The 17,087-nt window shown below is 42.0% G+C and overlaps 3 long non-coding RNA genes across 5 annotated transcripts in view; 1 reads left to right on the top strand and 2 right to left on the bottom strand.

Moving 5' to 3' along the window:
* The window catches only part of LOC143676553 (uncharacterized), a 122,390-nt gene extending 120,403 nt beyond the window's left edge, over nt 1-1,987 (top strand). Inside the window, exon 11 of the long non-coding RNA XR_013172171.1 lies at nt 1,883-1,987. This is a non-coding gene — a long non-coding RNA (uncharacterized LOC143676553). The remainder of the gene's footprint in view (nt 1-1,882) is intronic.
* The window catches only part of LOC143676554 (uncharacterized), a 53,264-nt gene extending 44,976 nt beyond the window's left edge, over nt 1-8,288 (bottom strand). For 2 of the 3 annotated variants that reach the window (XR_013172172.1, XR_013172174.1), the window contains exons 1-3: nt 8,065-8,288; nt 7,635-7,754; nt 7,280-7,376 (exon numbers count right to left, since the gene is read on the bottom strand). This is a non-coding gene — a long non-coding RNA (uncharacterized LOC143676554). Of the gene's footprint in view, nt 1-2,613; nt 2,782-7,279; nt 7,377-7,634; nt 7,755-8,064 lie in introns of those variants that run through there. The other variant, XR_013172173.1, reaches the window with a different exon arrangement.
* A 3,604-nt stretch (nt 8,289-11,892) lies between these two features.
* On the bottom strand, nt 11,893-16,417 carry LOC143678077 (uncharacterized). The gene is made up of 3 exons (XR_013173044.1): nt 16,345-16,417; nt 13,617-13,658; nt 11,893-12,240 (listed from the first exon to the last, which is right to left on the bottom strand). It is a non-coding gene; the product is annotated as an uncharacterized LOC143678077 (long non-coding RNA).
* Between the last annotated feature and the right edge of the window lie 670 nt (nt 16,418-17,087).

Raw genomic sequence — 17,087 nt, 5'->3', positions numbered from 1 at the left:
CTTATTTTTCTATAATAAATCTAAGCCAATATTTTGGTAATTCTTAAAAGCCGATATACATAGGAGCATATTAAATAATTGATGTGAGATTAGAGTTCTACACACGTTACTTGACACATACCTAAATTTAGTGATGGTGATAAAACTCAGGCTATGTGTTTCTTAGAGGAGAAATGTGGAGAATTTGATAGTCTCAGTAACTAGCCACTCAGATATTCCAACAAGGATTATTTTCATGATTTTAAGTGGTTCATGATGAAAAAACAAAAGGTCCCAGCCTGATAGCAAATCCATAATCAAGGGATTCCTGGCAGCTAACAGCTGATGCAAGAGGTTTTATGAAAGTACACTGACAGTCTGGAGACACTGTGTATAAGATTGGCAAAAATGGTCCCATCCCTTCCCTCTCTCTATGCATCATTATCATGTTACTTTGAGTGCCCTTCCACTTTGGCATTGGACTCAGACTTGTGTTTTGTTTTGGCCAATAGAATGATAGTAAATGTGACAGAAGTAGAGGCTAAACCAGTGGGGGTTGCCCTCTCTTGCATCCCTTGGGTCCTCTACCATCAGAGCCATGTGAGGAGGCCTGGGCTTGGTGGGAGAGAGACAGGTGGCCTGGTGGCCCCATTGCCATGATTGGTAGCTCAACAACTGCAAGATGGTATGAGTGAGGTCAGTCTTGATCATTCAGCCGCAACTGACCTTTCAGTGAAAGGCAGATACGTGGATCAAGTCAGGAGAGATCAGCCAAGCTGGCTTAGACCAGAACAGCTCAGCTAACTTAAAGAATTATGAACTCAACAAAGGGCTGTTGTTATAAGCCATACATTTTTTTAGATGGTTTGTTATGTAGCAAAAATTAACTGATATGTCCAATATCTGATCATGCCCCCAATGAGTGAGAGATGACATGTGTAAAGAAGATGCTTTAACCCTCCAGCAGCAGAATTCTTTTTCAGCAGAGAAGATGGTTTTGCATGGAGTATCCCCATCCTCTCCTTCGGCTTCCCACTTTTCTAGAGAGGAATAATATCTGGGACCCCAGAATGGAGACTTCTGCTTGGATGTGGTAGGGGACCAGTGCATGACCTGGCCTCATTAACATCATGTTCTCACCAGCTGAACAAGCCATCTCTGTCCTGGAAACTTTTACCACACACTGTCTCCCAGACTAGAGTACCCTACCTATCAGCCTTCCCTTTGATGCAAAGATGCGTATGAGCACATAGTGGAAATGCTAAGCAAGGAGACTTGGAAGACAGTAGCTTCCCAGCTCTCTGTGTTGGGATTCCACGCAAAAATGCCATACTCAAATCACAAGGCCCAACATGGCCTCATTTCTGCCACAACAGTGACCAGCAAGGTGATTCTGGGAAGAGAAACACCACTTATTCCTTCAGAAACTCGTTCTCACCTTTCCATTCCTCTCCAGGAAGACGACTTTTACTGAGACTATTGTTTTAACCTATTTTCTTCAACTCAGTCTAAGGACATTGCATGGCAGATTGGCAAAAATGGTCAAAATCCATCCCTTCCCTCTCTCCATGCATCATTGCCATGCTAATATGTTACCTAAACATGTTGCCATGTTTTAGGCTGTATAGCCTACAAAGGCTGTCTGTTGCATATTCTTCTTTGTTGTCTTTTTTCTCCCAACCACTTAAAAATGTAAGGACCATTCTGTTAGATATCACCTTCAGTAGCATTTAATATTTCAAGGAAAAGCTTTTTAATTTGAACACATCAGTCAAGCCCTGAGTCCCTTCTTTTCACCAGCAAATAAGGACTAGAAGAAAACTAACCATGTTTTCAGTAAGTCAGGTTTACACTGTTTTAGTTCATTTCTGTGCATTCCATTTTCCTCCCTTATTTCTCATAGGTATTCCCAGCTCTTGAACTTTTAAAAGAAATTGCTACATACCACAGAGGTGAGTTTGGCAGCTGCTCCAGATCCACCCCCTCTGCCTTGACATACTTGTGCCTCATTACAATTGTTTTCAACTCTTTAACCCAGGACACTTTGGCTTCATTTGATGGCCCAGCAAACTACCTTTTAGCATTACTGACCTCAGCTTTCCCACCTGGTTTTGAGTTCTGTTCATCCCTCTGATTTTAGCATGCCCCCCACCCCCATCCCCACTGAATCAGGTGAGAACCTCCTGCTCTTGGCTTTGGCCTTGTGACACATCATCCCATCTCTGCTAGCCCCCACCTACCATCCACCCATTAGTGGCACTCTGGGACAGCCCCTACTGTCTAGTCTTCAAATTAGTCTATCTTCTCTTTCCTCAAAAACAATGTACCCAAACTATTATTAGTGCTTGAATTTCTACTATTAGGGGATCTTTTGTTTAAGTCAGGGGCCTGCAGACTTTTTCTATAAAGGTAAGTCAGCAAATATTTTAGGCTTTGCAACCTACAAAGTGTCTCTGTTGCATATTCTTCTTTGTTGTCTTTTTTCCCCCAACCGCTTAAAAAAGCAAGGACCATTCTTAGCTCTAGGGCTAAGAAAACAGGTAATGGGGCTGGGCTTGGCCTGTGGGCCATTGTTTGCCAAGCTTACCTTTAAATTAAAGCAGAGACTGTCCTTAAAACACAAATATCCCTGGGAATGGTAAGCAAGTAAGTAGCAACTCAATGGGAATTGAGTTCATTCTCTTCTGTTTTAGTTCCAACTCTGTATAACCAGATTTTGAAAAGGATTGGCAGAGATAGGGAAATAGGTGTTCTGGCTAACCCAGTTGTTCAGTCAACATGGCGAATGAATATCCTGGGAACCTTGGGCAAGAAGGAGGAAAGGAAAGGACGATGAGTCAAAGTATTCTACCACATATTAATTGTCATAGTCAATGATGATATCCAAAGAACCTAAAAACTGGTTAGATAAGGGCACTGACCAACTCGAAAGGATATCAGGCAGCCTTTGTGCTGGAACAGGATTCTGAGGTTCCTGTTGTGCCAGGCATTAATTTTTCAGATGTTTGATCTTGGGGAGGTCCATAGTTACATGGGGTGGGGGTGGGGAGCTGGGAGGTGTGAGGGAGATGTTACTCTAGGTGCTTGGGACAGTGACTGTTAATCAACCAGGATTCTAACAACCAGTTTGGCTGTATTTGAACAAGTGGTACAGTTGTGATGTAGTTTAGGGTCCCTGTTACTTCTTTAAGTTTCTCATTTCAAACAATGCCCCGTTTTAGTTGCTGTGGTGATTTGGAGCTATGTACCCCAGAAAAATATGCTCTTAATCCTAAACCATTCCTATAGGTGTGAACCCACTGTGAATTTGAAGAGGTTACTTCAGTTAAGGTCAGGCCTGACTGAATCAGGGTAGATCTCAATCCTTTATAAGTCCTTTATAAACAAAATGAAAATCAGCCACATAAAGAAAACTATGTGGAAAAAAAAGAGTCAACAGAATCCAGAGAAGCCAGGAGAAGTCATCATGTGCCCTGCCATGTGACAGAAAGCCAAGGACCAAGGATCACCAGCAGCTAGCCCATATACCACAGTCTTCTTTGAGAAAGCATCATCTTGATGACACCTTGATTTTGGATTTCTCCCAAACCCAAAGCCGTGAGCCAATTAATTCCCATTATTTAAGTCAACCCATTGCATGGTGTTTGTTTTAGCCCCAGGAAACTAAATTAGTTGAAGAGCTTGAACTGGCCCTAGTGCTTCAAAGGTGACCTGACCAGAATGGACTAGGGAGACTACCATATTGCATTTGAAAGTGTACTTTCTAGACATCTCTGTAAGGAAGACACTTTCAGGCTCCCATCCCCACTGTGACCACACTTCTTGTTATTGGGTGTTCTAGTTTGCTAGCTGCTGGAATGCAATATACCAGAATCAGAATGGCTTTTTAAAAGGAGAATTTAATAAGTTGCTAGTTTACAGTTCTAAGGCCAAGAAAATGTCCAATTAAAACAAGTCTATGGAAATGTCCAATCAGAGGCATCCATCCAGGGAAAGATACCTTGGTTCAAGAAGGCCAATGAAGTTCACGGTTTCTCTTTCAAGTGGAAGGGCACATGACGAACAGAGTCTGAGTTTCTCTCTCATCTGGAAAGGCACATGGTAAACACAGTCAAGGTTCCTCTCTCATCTGGAAGGGTACATGGTGGACACAGCGTCATCTGCTAGCTTCTTCTCCTGGCTTCCTGTTTCATGAAGTTCCCCAGGAGACATTTTCCTTCTTCATCACCAAAGGTCACTGGTTGGTGGACTCTGCTTCTCATGGCTATGTCATTCTGCTCTGCTGTCTCTGAATCTCTTTCTTCTCCAAAATGTTTCCTCTTTTATAAAACTCCAGAAACTTATTAAGACCCACCCAAATGGTGGAGACATGTTGTCACCTAATCCAGCTTAACAACCACTCTTGATTAAATTACATCTCCAGGGAGATGATCTGATTACAATTTCAAACATACAATATTGAATAGGGATTATTCTGTGTTTATGAAATGGAATTTAGATTAAAACATGGCTTTTCTAGGGGTCATACATCCTTTCAAACCAGAATATTGGGGATGAGAGAAAATAAGATAAAAATATGAGTAAGGTCATCATGGAATCTAAGGATCAGAAGGGACTCAGAACTCATCAAGAGACGTCCTTTCATTAGACAGAAAAAGACACTGAGGCCGTGGGCGGGGGAGAGATTTACACAAGGTCAAGCTGGGGAAAGATAGTAAAGAGAAAAATACCAAGACAAAAACAAGCAGGGAGAAAGCAGGTGTGAAAAGCAAGATGGGAAAGTTGTTATATGTTGTTCTGGTTGCCCAAAAATGGGGAAGTGAAATTAGAGCCCTTCAAAGAGCAAACTTGCCAATGGCTGGGCTTTTAGCACCACCCAGAAGCAATTATTCCAATAAAAGCAAATGGAAATTACAAATGAAAGACATTGATATCATGGTCATTACTGGTAGAATTTCCAGGTTTACTTATACTAACTTACTTGAATCTGTTGCCTAATTCTGAAGTAAACACTCACTGGTTTTTATTATCACTCCATGGACATTCGCAGGTCACCCAGCAGGAGGTTCTGACTTCAGGTTCATTAACAATAATGTAATCAATGTTAGTTCATTAATGGTGACAAAGGTACCAACAATGTAAGATGTTAATATTAGAGGAAACTGTCGGTGGAGCTGATGGGAACTCTCCATGCCATCCTTGCAACTTTTACATAAATCTAAAACTATTTTAAAATAAAAATTTTATTTAAAAAACACATTGTGCAGAACAATGTGCTTTGCATGTTTCCACTTGTATTATTTTACAAAAGGGAAACTAGAAGGTAAAAGGTTAGAAAGAATTAAAAAAGACAGTAGCAATAATCTCTGGGAGAAAGTACACACAAGTGGAAAGAAACTAAGTGAACAAGGATTGGGGGCAACTTATTACTGTATAGTCTTTTGTACATCTTGAATATTTTGTATATTTTGAATATGTTCTATGGGAATATGTTATCTATTTAAAAATAAAATAAGACCTATCCTTCCTCTTGGCACACAAAGGGGGCATGACCTTGGAAGTACCCTACAAACTCAGGGTCATGAACCTAACTCTGGGATGCCCTAATCCATGTTGACACTCAGAGAGGAGAACAGCAATAAGGTCAATGCGCCCATACAGCAAGTGATTCAAGCAAAAGATAATAAACCTATGGAATAAGTTACCCAAAAAGGTGATAGAGCTACAGAGACTTAATGAGGTCAAGAGATATAAGCCTTAGTATCTGGAGAAAGAAGTTGAAGGAACCAGAAAGAAGGAGCAAGGTGAGATTTAAAACAACCAGTGAAAGGTCAGTGCACCTGGCCCACATTTTCCTTGCCTATTTCCAAGCTTCCTTGTGTCCCAGGATTTGATGTTAACAAGAGTGTTAACTGAAAATAAGGACTTGGATGATGAAAAAAAGAATGCATGAATTTTGACCAGTCTTTTCCTCGAGGTTCTGTGAGGCATTAAGAAATTTCCATGCATTTATTTTGTTTATTGCTTTAGACATATGTAAATATTTTCTTTCTTTTTGCATTATTATTCTTTTTGTTGAACTAGTTTTTAAGACCACTTCTGTGATCCATCCAGTGAAACTTATTTGGAGAGTTCTGTGGATAAAGTCATATATCTTTCACTACACGTAGTGAAAGTTCACTTTCTATATTGTTCTCTAGAGAAAGCAAAATGTAAGTTTTGTGTCCTAAATGCAATAAGTACGCTTCTTAGGGAGGAACATGTCTTGTACATCTGAAACCCTGAAGCCAGCCCAGGTTTGGACCAACAACTCTTTCGTGGTTCTACACCAACCCTTTACTGGTCTGTGCCCCATCTACTCCAGTGTTTGTGTTGTCTTTCTTAGCTAAGGGGACCATATCACTCACTGTCGCAAACCACACACTTTTTTAAAAATATTTTTTTTAATAAATCTTCACACACATACAGTCCATACATGGTATACAATCAATGACTCACAATATCATCACATAGTGGTGTATTCATCACTATGATCATTTTTAGAACATTTGCATCACTCCAGAAAAGAAATAAAAGGAAAAAACTTCTTCAAAAATAAAAGGGTATGTCTCATACCCTTTACCCCTCCCTCTCATTGACCATTAGTACTTCAATCTACCCAATTTATTTTACCCCTTACCCCACTATTGTTTATTTATTTTTTATCCTTTTTTTTTTCACTTGTCTGTCCATACTCTGGATAAACAGAGCATCAGACACGAGGTTTTCACAATCACACAGCCACTTTGTAAAATCTTTATCATTATATAATTGTCTTCAAGAATCAAGCTACCAGAACATAGCTCAACAGTTTCAAGTACTTCTTTCCAACCTCTTGACTATTTGAAATCTCTCAGCCACTGAAACTTTATTTTCTCTCACTTCTCTCTTCCCTCTTTTGGTAAGAAGGCTTTTTCAATCTCATGATGCCAGGTCCTGGTTCATCCCGGGATTTCTATCCCAAGTTGCCAGGGATATTTAAACACCTGAAAGTCATGTCTCGCGTAGGGGGAAGGGCAATGAGTTCACCCACTGATTTGGCTTAGAGGAGAGGCCACAACTGAATAAGAAAAGAGGTTCACTGAGTGTGACTCTTGATAATTTTAAGTAGGCTTAGCCTGTGCTTTGCAAGAATACATTTCATAGGGGCAAACCCTAAGACCAAAGGTTGCGGGTGCTATTTTATTGGAACTCTCCCATTCCTATCATCCATATGCCTCCAGAAGGACTCAAGGGCAGTGGCCTCAAGCTTTCTACTTACCCAACTCAGTCCAAGCTGGGCAGTCGGTCCATAAGCTGGCCCTAACCATCCAACCTCATCAGTATAGGTCGTTAAAGTTCTCCAAAGAAATCTGAGACTGGTAGGACAGACAGATTTGGGTTTAGAACTTTCAGACACCCTCTGAGTCTTTTGCCACAATATGGTAACTTAGAGAGAGCTGGTGCCCAGCGCCAGCTTCTGGTTCCTTTCTCCCCCTCCCTCCACTCCCCACCCCAGGCTCCTTCCCACACCATAAGGGTCCTTTCAAGCACATTACATTTTCCTGCTCTGTTCCTTCTCTGTGGGTAGGAGGCATGGGATTCCCTTGAGAAGGGAATTCTGGGGTCCCTTGTACCTGGAACATGGTCCAGAAGATGGGACACTTGTTCTGGATGGACAGGATACCATCATGGGGAGGCACATGGTGAGAGAGGGGTCCCAGGCAAGTTTCCTTTTGCTTGGAAATGAGTGCAACCTGTGGACAGTCACCCTAAACTTAGCCATACTTTCAACCTTTCAAGAGTTATGAATCAGAGGAATAAGACCTCAAAAAAGGAGGGTTTTGTTAAGAAAAAGGGGCAAGGCAGGGGAAGAAAGAAAAGCAGGGGAGACCCAGAGCATAGAGCATGGTCAAGAAGGAAGGGCCTTACGGCGTGTTATTCAGTCATTCACTCATTCACTTAACAAGAGTGTGCTGAAAACCCACTTTGTGCCAAGCACTGTGCTAGGCAGTGGAAATGCAGTTTGAACAAGATAGAATAGGTCCTTATTCTCAGTGGACCTACCTTCTAGTGGGATCACTGGGTGGCAATGTCAAAAATGGTCTCCTTTCCTCTTGGGAAAGCTTGCTTGTCCAGGGATTCCTCAGCCTCATTTTCTATGTGCTTCTCATCTCAGAGAGTGACCCAAGAGGAGAGGGGCCCCAGGTTGCCTTGGTGATCACCTCTCTCCTGACACCTCTGGCAATTGGGGATGGGCGAGTGCAATAAACCCTTCCAGCATCTGAGCTCAGCTGGGCCCCAGATGTGGCTCTGAGAGCCTGGTTGTATCAGTGAGGTCACAGAGAGGTGAACTCGCAGTGAGGTGAACTCAAACAGGCACTTTAATCCCTGACTTCTTTTGCGTGAAAAGGTCAGGTCAATGCAGCAGTGTCAGAGTCAGAGGTGTCAGATTCCCACAGGTGCCCTGGACATGGACATCTAAACCTGGGCTGCTCTCAACAGCTTCTCAATTCCCTCCCTTACAGAAAGTCACTGGACTAGAAATTTCCTGGGTTTCCTAGCTACTTAATCCACCTGGAATTAGCCTAGAATTTCACCTGCCCAAGAAGGGTGTCTCAGGACATTCTTACCTTTTTTTTTCAGAAGAAAACAAAAGAAAAACTGAGTTTTCTTCCCTCTCCTCTCCCTCACACCCCCACTTGGCCCCCTTCCCTAACAAAGCATGATTCTAACTTCTCAGATTCAGCTCAATTCAGCAAATGCCATCATTGGCTGACTCAGTATTTTAGCTAGTGTGTGAGTCTCAGGGCCCTCAGAGAAAGTCAATCTGATTAGCATCAATCATAAAAAAAAAAAAAAAGTGCATTTTGTTTTTTTTCTCACGAAAGAATTTTCTTTATTCCCCACCACCCCGCATCTTTTCATTGTCTGCTCTTTTCAAAGTTATAAAACTCCAGTTCACTTCATACCAGAACATGCCTCTGGGTTTTCCTGGTGTGGAAATGAGGTGGGGAATAACCTAAAAGTCCTCAACTGCTACTTCCCAAGGAGGGAATGAAAAAACAACATGTTGCACTACGCTGCAGCCATGAGACTAGTTTTTAAAAAGTTATAGATATTGCTTTGAACTTCTCCAGTTGTCTCTCTGGAAATTTTAAGGGAGCAAATCTCCAAATTAAAATGATTTGAAAAAAAAATAACTCCAAAATATTAAGAGAGAGTCAAATCTCATATTTTTACAGCCAACTTCAACTGGCAGGTGGTGGAGTAACCTGTGATTCTGAATGGTGTGGTCGGTTACTTATGTTCATTTTTATTGCGTGTAGCTATCTTCCTTAGTTCTTTAGGCCTATCAAGTGGTAGCCACTTTTAAGTACTAAAAAGATCAATGTCAAAGGGCAAATAGAGCTACTGAATAAAGTCTTCTATTTGCATGTCCTTGGAGATTCTTGGGCTCCAGCTTTTTGTCTTAAATCTTTAGTGGCTCCCATCCCTCAAATCTCATCCCCACCCAGTCCCTGGATCTACAGTTAGCTCGTCTGCCAATGTGCATCCAGCCTTTTCTTCTTGGGTTTTCTCTCACTCACTGGGGTTGGTTCCTGGCTGGTGTTGCAGGAAGCCTGCAGGGCAGAAGTGGGCCATCACTCAAACAGGCTTTTGTGTTTCTCCAGATCTCCAAGGAGACTATGTCATGGCACAAGTGTCTAGTGACTGGGCCACTGTCATCAAGATGTTGCCAAATCCTGACTTAGCTGGGTTTTCTGGCCCTGTTTCCTTTTTAACCCTTACATAACTTTTGAGATTTCTCCCCTTCCAGAGCCTACGCTGAAGAATCAAAGGAAAAGTGAGAGTATGAGATTTTCATTATTTAAATGTGTGCACCTCAAAATGGTATCTACCCAATAGGTAAGACCTAAGTGTGTGACTCAGGCACCAGCTAAGCGGAGTATAAAAAGAAATTAGCAGCAGTGCAATGATGGCTCAGTGGCAGAGGTCTCACCTGCCATACAGGCAACCGGGGTTCGTTTCCCAGAGCCTGTTCATGCAAAAAAAAAAGGAAATTAGACTCCACCAGTAATTGAGAAAACTGACTTGCCAGTGACTCATGGTGTAGCCTTACAACTCCCAGGGTTGAGAGAAACGTTTAGAATAAGGTTCTTAAACTGGATGAGACCTCCAGAATCATACAGTGTTAGAGCTCGAATGGATCTTACAGATTTTCATCTGAATTTCTTACTTGATAGAAGAGGAAATTGAGATCCAGGGATGGTAAGTCACTCAGCAAATTGGAAGCAGAGCCAACTCCAGATCCCAGATCTTCTCACTCTCTCCTAACTGCTCTTCCTACTACTCTAACTCCCTTTTAGTTGCTCTCCCCTGACATGTTTTTTTTTTTGGTATGCTGTATGGCAGGGGTCACATTTCATTCTTTTTCCATGTGAGTAACCTGTTATTGCAGCACCATTTCCTGAATTTCTGTTTGTTTGTTTTTTCTTTCTTCTGTTTGCTTGTTTGTTTTGGGGAAGTGCATGGGCCCGAGTCTCCCGCATGACAGGCGAGAATTCTACTACTGAACTACCCTTGCACCCCCCTCACTTAACTTTTAGGTAGACTTGCTCTTAAGCTATCTCCCCTCTTCCTAATAATCTAAGTGAAAGCATTTTAAGGCCTGGTATGTAGAAGGCATGCTACCCTAGGATCAGTAAAGTCTTCTTTACATCTAACTTTCATTCATCTTGCTGCTATCTTTCCTAAACTTTCTGTTAAGAGGGAAGGAAGTTGTTTCCATCCTTACGTTAAAACAAATAGAAATTAGTAAAGTTCTTCTCTAATGAATTTTTGTAGAACTTTGCAATCAAAACACTTAGAAAAAATATATTTAAACTTCAGTAAAACTAGTAAGCTTTGTCTTTTTAAATTTGGTGGTGTGTTTATTTTAAATGTCTCATCAATTTTTCCATGCTTAGGATCTCTTAGTGTATTAGTCTGACCCCACATATCATGGGAATAACTTAGGGCTAGGGGTTATTGCAGAGGAAAGACTAGCACCTATGTGCGCTAACTGGTAGGATGACCTTGGTAAAGTCACTTAACTTCCCTGGGCCTTAGTTGCTTTATTTGTCAAACAAAAATTGACTTCAATATCTAAACTCCATTTCAGGTATAAAGCTCCACAGTGCTATAATTTTACAGCAATATATATTCCTACACATGAGTCACCTGAAGTTTAAAAGTTATAATCAGCTGACATTACCATTACGGCTGGAAGCCTTGGAAATTACCATCATCCGTAGGGCAAGAATGAAGTTTTGACATGTGTCTTTGAATAGCTCCTACTTGGGGACATGATGCATGACTTCCTGCCTTGAAGTGAGGCAGAGAGAGCACTTTCCATGAGACAAAGGGCTCCTTAGGGCCTGGATACCTAATGCCAACTGTAAATCCATACGAGAGCACCATGTTCCAATGAGAGGTTGATGGAAACCTGTTGCTGGGCTCACAGTTGCACAGTTCTGGGAGATATCCAGCTCAACGCCATATATCAGTAATTGAGGAAATTTAAAGGGTCCTCCCTGGCCTCCTTTCTGGCCTCAATCCACCACCATCACCACCATCAGGATCAAGAATCCTGATCAGAGCTCTCCTGGGTATGACTTCTTCAGGAATGTGGTAAATTCTACCCAATTGGTAAGCTTTAAGGAACCCTCAGGCTTTAGTGCCTTGTTGACTCAAAACCTTGGGGTTTTAGGATTAGGAAGTTGATTTTTTGGAATTAGCCATAGTCCTATATGCATGCCCCCATATCCCTCAGCCTTCAGCTCTGTTTGGGTTGGGGTTGCAGGCAGTACAAAATAGATGCAAATAACAAGGAAAGAACAGTGTCTAGTGCTAACATTTTTTTTTTATGTACTTGAGGAGGATGGATGGGCAGAATCTACAGAGATCATCCAAGAAGTCTTCTTAGAGGTGTGAGATCCTGAGGGTGTTTTTGAAAGGGAGGATGAGGGCAGTTTAGCAGACTTGAGATTAAAAAAGAGGCTCTCCAAAGGCATAAACAAGTAGATTCACTGCACAAATGCTTGAGGACTTGAATGCTGTGTGCCCATTCAGTGGGTAATCTCTGTCGTTGTGCAAATCACCCATTGCTCCCCATAGGAAAGCTGTGGGTTGTGCTATCCAAGGTTGGGGCTGCTGTTGACTGCTCCCTTTATGGGGCAAGGGCCTGCCAAAGGCCTCAGCCTGAAAAGGAATCAATGCAGAGGTGAATGGGAAAATTTGGGCTGGAAGGATTGTGACAGGTTAGGCTGGCCAATGAGGCAGGCAGGTTGCCCAGAAGCCTCCACAGTCCTGTGTGTCCATTCTCATCTTACCCTGCTCTCACAAGGGCCTCTGGAACTTTCCTGCCAGATGTTTTGAATCTCCTTTCCCTCCCTAATTGAAGACAGCTTTTCTTTCCACTTGAGAAGGGACAGGAGGAACATGCCCTACAGCCCTTTCCCTCTTCTCCTCCCGTCTCCTTCCTCTAGGGTGGAAAAGCTCTCCATTTCTGAGCAAACCTGGAGTTAGAGGGCTCACTCAGCTCCTTCCCAGCAGAAAGCAATTTTCAGAAGAAAACCGGTCCCCTTTTCCTGGTAGGAAGAAGGTGGTCTTTACCGCATCTTCCCCCAGCCCTCTTCCCTAAAGGCACTCCCTCAATGAAAACGTTGCAAACCTCCTTCCCACAGAGAAACTGTGCTTTCCAACAGTCAGTGCAGGAACGCTGCCTCTTTACCCCAGACCAAACTGTCATTCCCCAGGAAGAACTGTGGTCAGTTAGCGAAAATGTTCACTTTTCTCTCCAAGTTGCACTGGGACCACTTAATTAGGGGTAACCATAGGTGAAGTGACTAACCATAGGGCAAACCAGTTATTCTCAAGGGCAACAGATTAGCATCAGAAATCCTTTCAAGAGTCACCAAGGGATTTGCATTGTCATTTGCCAGCCCTGATACTTTTGTAAATCAATTTGAATATTCTGTGATTCTAGGGACCAAGAGGCAAAGTGAAAAGGCTACTGAAGCACTATCTAGTAGCACCCTTTCATTTCATCAGTAATCTACATTTTTTGGACCACCCAAGCCTGAAGAATAAAAATAGGATCCCAAGAGCAAACATAGAACCTCTCCAGGAAACTACACTTCTATTCTTTGGGAATTTAAACTCTCTCTCAAATTTCTTCCAGGTTTTACTGGGTTTCTGCCTTCTTTGGTGTCTCTTCATATCCTCAGAGAGTGTAACCCAGTCTTCTGGGCTGCTATGGGTCATTGGTGCTTTTATCTGTTCTTGCCCTGGCTTATTGGTAGCAATGACTCTGATCATTGCTGAAATTGCCTGTCTGGCATCAAGGTCGTTGAGGTCTGTGGTGGGGGCCCCTTTACAATTATGGCTGAAGATGCTGGCACCCATTCTGCAGATGCCCTGCATCTTAATACCCCAGCCCTTTTTGTTTTTACTTTGATCTTTTGCTGGCCCTGAAAAATCTCAGAAACTGGCACAAAGATAGATAGACATTTCCCTTTCATCTGAAACCATTGGTCCCATGTCCTGGAACCAAACATGTGTGCCCTGATACTCACTTCATTAAGGAGAGGCTCTTTCAGGAGTGGCTCCTTGATACTCTACATAAATAAAGAAATATGTGGTAGATTCACCCATCAGTACTCCAGATATGCCCTGTCTTTTTCAAATTCTAGGGCCAAACTTGATTCAGAGTTTGAATCAAATTCTGATTCAAACTGAATCAGAATTACTGTAATTGTAATGGTTAAGTTGAATCCTAGCTCCCCAACTGTGGTGGTTTGAATTTGTATGTACCAAGAAAAGGTCATGTTCTTTTAATCCATTCCTATGGGTGAGAATCACATGGGTGGGACCTTTTGATTAGGTTATTTCAATTGAGATCTGACCCACTTCCCTCAAGGTGGGTCTTAATCCTTTTACTGGAATCCCTTATAAGAGGATAAATCACATAGAGATTAAGAGACACTCACAGAACAAAAAGCACCAGAGAAGTTAAGAGAGGACCCACAGAAATAGAGGAAGCCACTGCAGCCAGAAGCTGAAAACAATGAAACCCCAGGAGAGAAGGACCAGCAAACACTTCCATGTGCCTTCCCATGTGACAGAAGAGCCCAAGCTCACTGGTATCCGGCCTTTGGAGTCTAGGTATCATTCTATTGATGCCTTGATTTGGACATTTTTCACAGCCTTAGAACTGTAAACTTGTAAGCTAATAAATTCCCATTGTAAAAGCCAGCCCATTTCTGGTATATTACATTCCAAGAGCTTTAGCAAACCAAAACAACCATGTACTAGCTCTGAGTCTTAGTTTCCTCATCTGTAAAATATGATTAATAATAATTCCTAAGACCCAGGATTGTATTGAAGGTTAGCTAAAGCAATGCATATAGATTACTTAGACTGTGCTTAGAATGTGATCAATAAATGTTGATGGTTGTAATTATTTTTTCTTAAAGAAGAAGGAGCTTAGGTCAAGAAGGCTGAGGTGACTTGCCCAAGATTACACAGCCAGTAAGTTGTAAAGCCTGGACAGCATATTTCTGGGCATCTGACTGAGCATTTAGTTTCTTGAGTAACTTCACCTTTCCTTAGCTTAAAAAGTGAGCTTCTACTTGACATATATTTGCTTGATAGTTTTTTCCCTGTTTAATATCACTGACAAGTCCCCAGCTGAGTGGCTTCAATTGCTAGAGCCAAGGAAAGGCAAGTACGAGGGACCAGTCTGCAAATTCCAGTGAAGCAGAGGAAACGTATCAGTCATTCTGTCTTGGCCAGTGTCTTCAGCAACTTGCTTTATGGAGGATGTTAGAAACCAAAGCACCCCCAGAGGAAGAGCATGAGGTTTGGAGACTGGTCAAGCTGTGTTCAACTCCTGGTACATTGGCCAGCTGCTAGTTGGAATCCCTTGGTAATGCAATAACTAGCAAATGGGAGAGAGCAGGAAGGGGTCTTCATGATGGTCCCTTATTTTTAGAGGCCAAACTTGAGACTTATAAAGGAAAAGGTACTTTTCCAAGGCACATTGTACAGAGTTAGAACTGTTATCCAGGTCTCCTGCACATTGTAATGTGATCCTCATTAAGAATAATTCCCCCAAGTTTCCAGTGTCAGGCTTGGGAAAGGGACACATATCTCCATGTGTCAGTCTCATGCAAGGGAATCTGATAGAACAATCCATGCTTACCAGGGCTGCAGAACAGACACAGCTCCCCAGCAACAGCAGGGAAGTCTCACTCTTCCATTCTTTTTCTAATGAACCTCAAGTATCAAGGCCTTGGCAGACAGAATGCTCTCTGTGCTGGTTTGAAAATGCTTTATACCCCCAGAAAAGCCTTATTCTTCTAATCTTGATTCAATTTTGTATGGTGGAAGCTTTGATTAACTTGTTTCCTTGGAAATTGACCCACTCAGTGTAGTGTGACCTTTTGATTAAATGGAGCCGTGATTCCACCCATTTAAGGTGGGTCTTGATTAGTTTACTGGAGTCCTTTAAAAGGGGTGACATTTTGGAGAAAAGCACAGTTGCTTCAGAACTGACAGGAGATAGATGTTTGGAGATTGAGACAGAAATAGCCCATGTGCTAAGCAAGGGCTCACAGAAATAGCTAGAACCTGAAGACAAAAAAAATCTCCAGCCCTGGGAGATAGTAAGCTAAGAGATGAACCTAAAGTTTTGCTCCAGATTAGTTAAGTGTGGACCCACAGATGCTTGGGGAGGAAGCCACTGGAATCAGAAGCTGGAAGCAATGAAACGGGAAACAAGGACCAGCAGATGCCAGGCACGTGCCTTTCTATATGACAGGTATTGGCCTTTCTTTGGGGTCAAGGTATCTTTGTCTGGATGCCTTAGTTTTGGAAATTTTTGTGGCCTTAGAACTGTAAACTTGTAACTTAATACATCCCCCTTATAAAAGCCATTCCATTTCTGGTATATTGCATTCTGGCAGCATGCAATGCTCTAGCAAACTAAAACACTTTCCAACAGGGTAGTTTCACCCTTGAATGAAATAGGTAGCTGCCTTAATGGGGGTAATTTAAGGGAGCCTAGCTAATGTCCTGTATTAGCTGTCAATTGTTGCAAAACAAATTACCCCAATATTTAGTGACTTAAAACACTAAATTTTTATTATCTTAGTTTCTGTGGGTACAGAATTTGTGACTGGCCTAGCTGGGTGGTTCTGCTTGGCATCTTCCATGAGGGCAAGTCAAGATGTCAGTTGGGGCTGTAGTCATCTGAAGGTTTCCCTGGAGCTGGGGGATCTGCTTCCAAGATGGCTCACTTACATGGCTTTTGGCAGGAGGCTTCAGTTCTTTCCTTGGTGGAAGTGAAGGATTAGACATGGCAGTTAGCTTCCCCAGAGAGGGTGATCTAAGAGAGAGACCAAGGAGGAAGTTGTAATGCCTATTATGACCTAGTCTAGAAAACACACCATCACTTTTGCCATATTCTAATCTTTGGGGGCAAACTACCATGTCCAGTTCACACTTAGGTAGAGGGAAATTAAGCTCTACCCTTGAGGGGCGAATTTTTAAAGGATTTGTAGACAAAATTCAAAATCATCAGATGCTCCATCAGCTTGAAACATTCATTTATTTGAAATTCCACCATTAGTGAACCCAAAAGAGACAACAAGAGAACTCATTTCCATTTTCCAAGCAATTTAAATTAATAAACATTTATATCAGTTGTGAATCTATATGACAACATTGACCACAAGTCAGAGGCCCTGGTTCTGTTTTTCACCATGTCTCTGATGTGCCATGGGCCTTGAGCATGTCATGTCCCCTTTTGGCCTCACTTTCCTCCTTTGTAAAATGAGTTGCCTGGATTGGAAGGTTTTATTGTCCCTTCTGGTTCTGATATTCTCTCCTCCAACGTTATCTATTAGATTTTAGAATTCATGCATGACAATTTCTCTTGCATGTGTTCTCTTTCTGTATGTGTGTGTGTCTTTGACATGTTTTTGTATGTGTCTTTATATATTTCAAAAGTCTATTTAAATAAATCTTTTATGGTCCTTTAGTCT

This window comes from Tamandua tetradactyla, chromosome 3 (genome assembly GCF_023851605.1).
Source record: "Tamandua tetradactyla isolate mTamTet1 chromosome 3, mTamTet1.pri, whole genome shotgun sequence".
Taxonomy (NCBI): domain Eukaryota; kingdom Metazoa; phylum Chordata; class Mammalia; order Pilosa; family Myrmecophagidae; genus Tamandua; species Tamandua tetradactyla.
The sequence above is the reverse complement of the archived record's forward strand: the minus strand, read 5'-3'. Positions and strand labels throughout refer to the sequence as shown.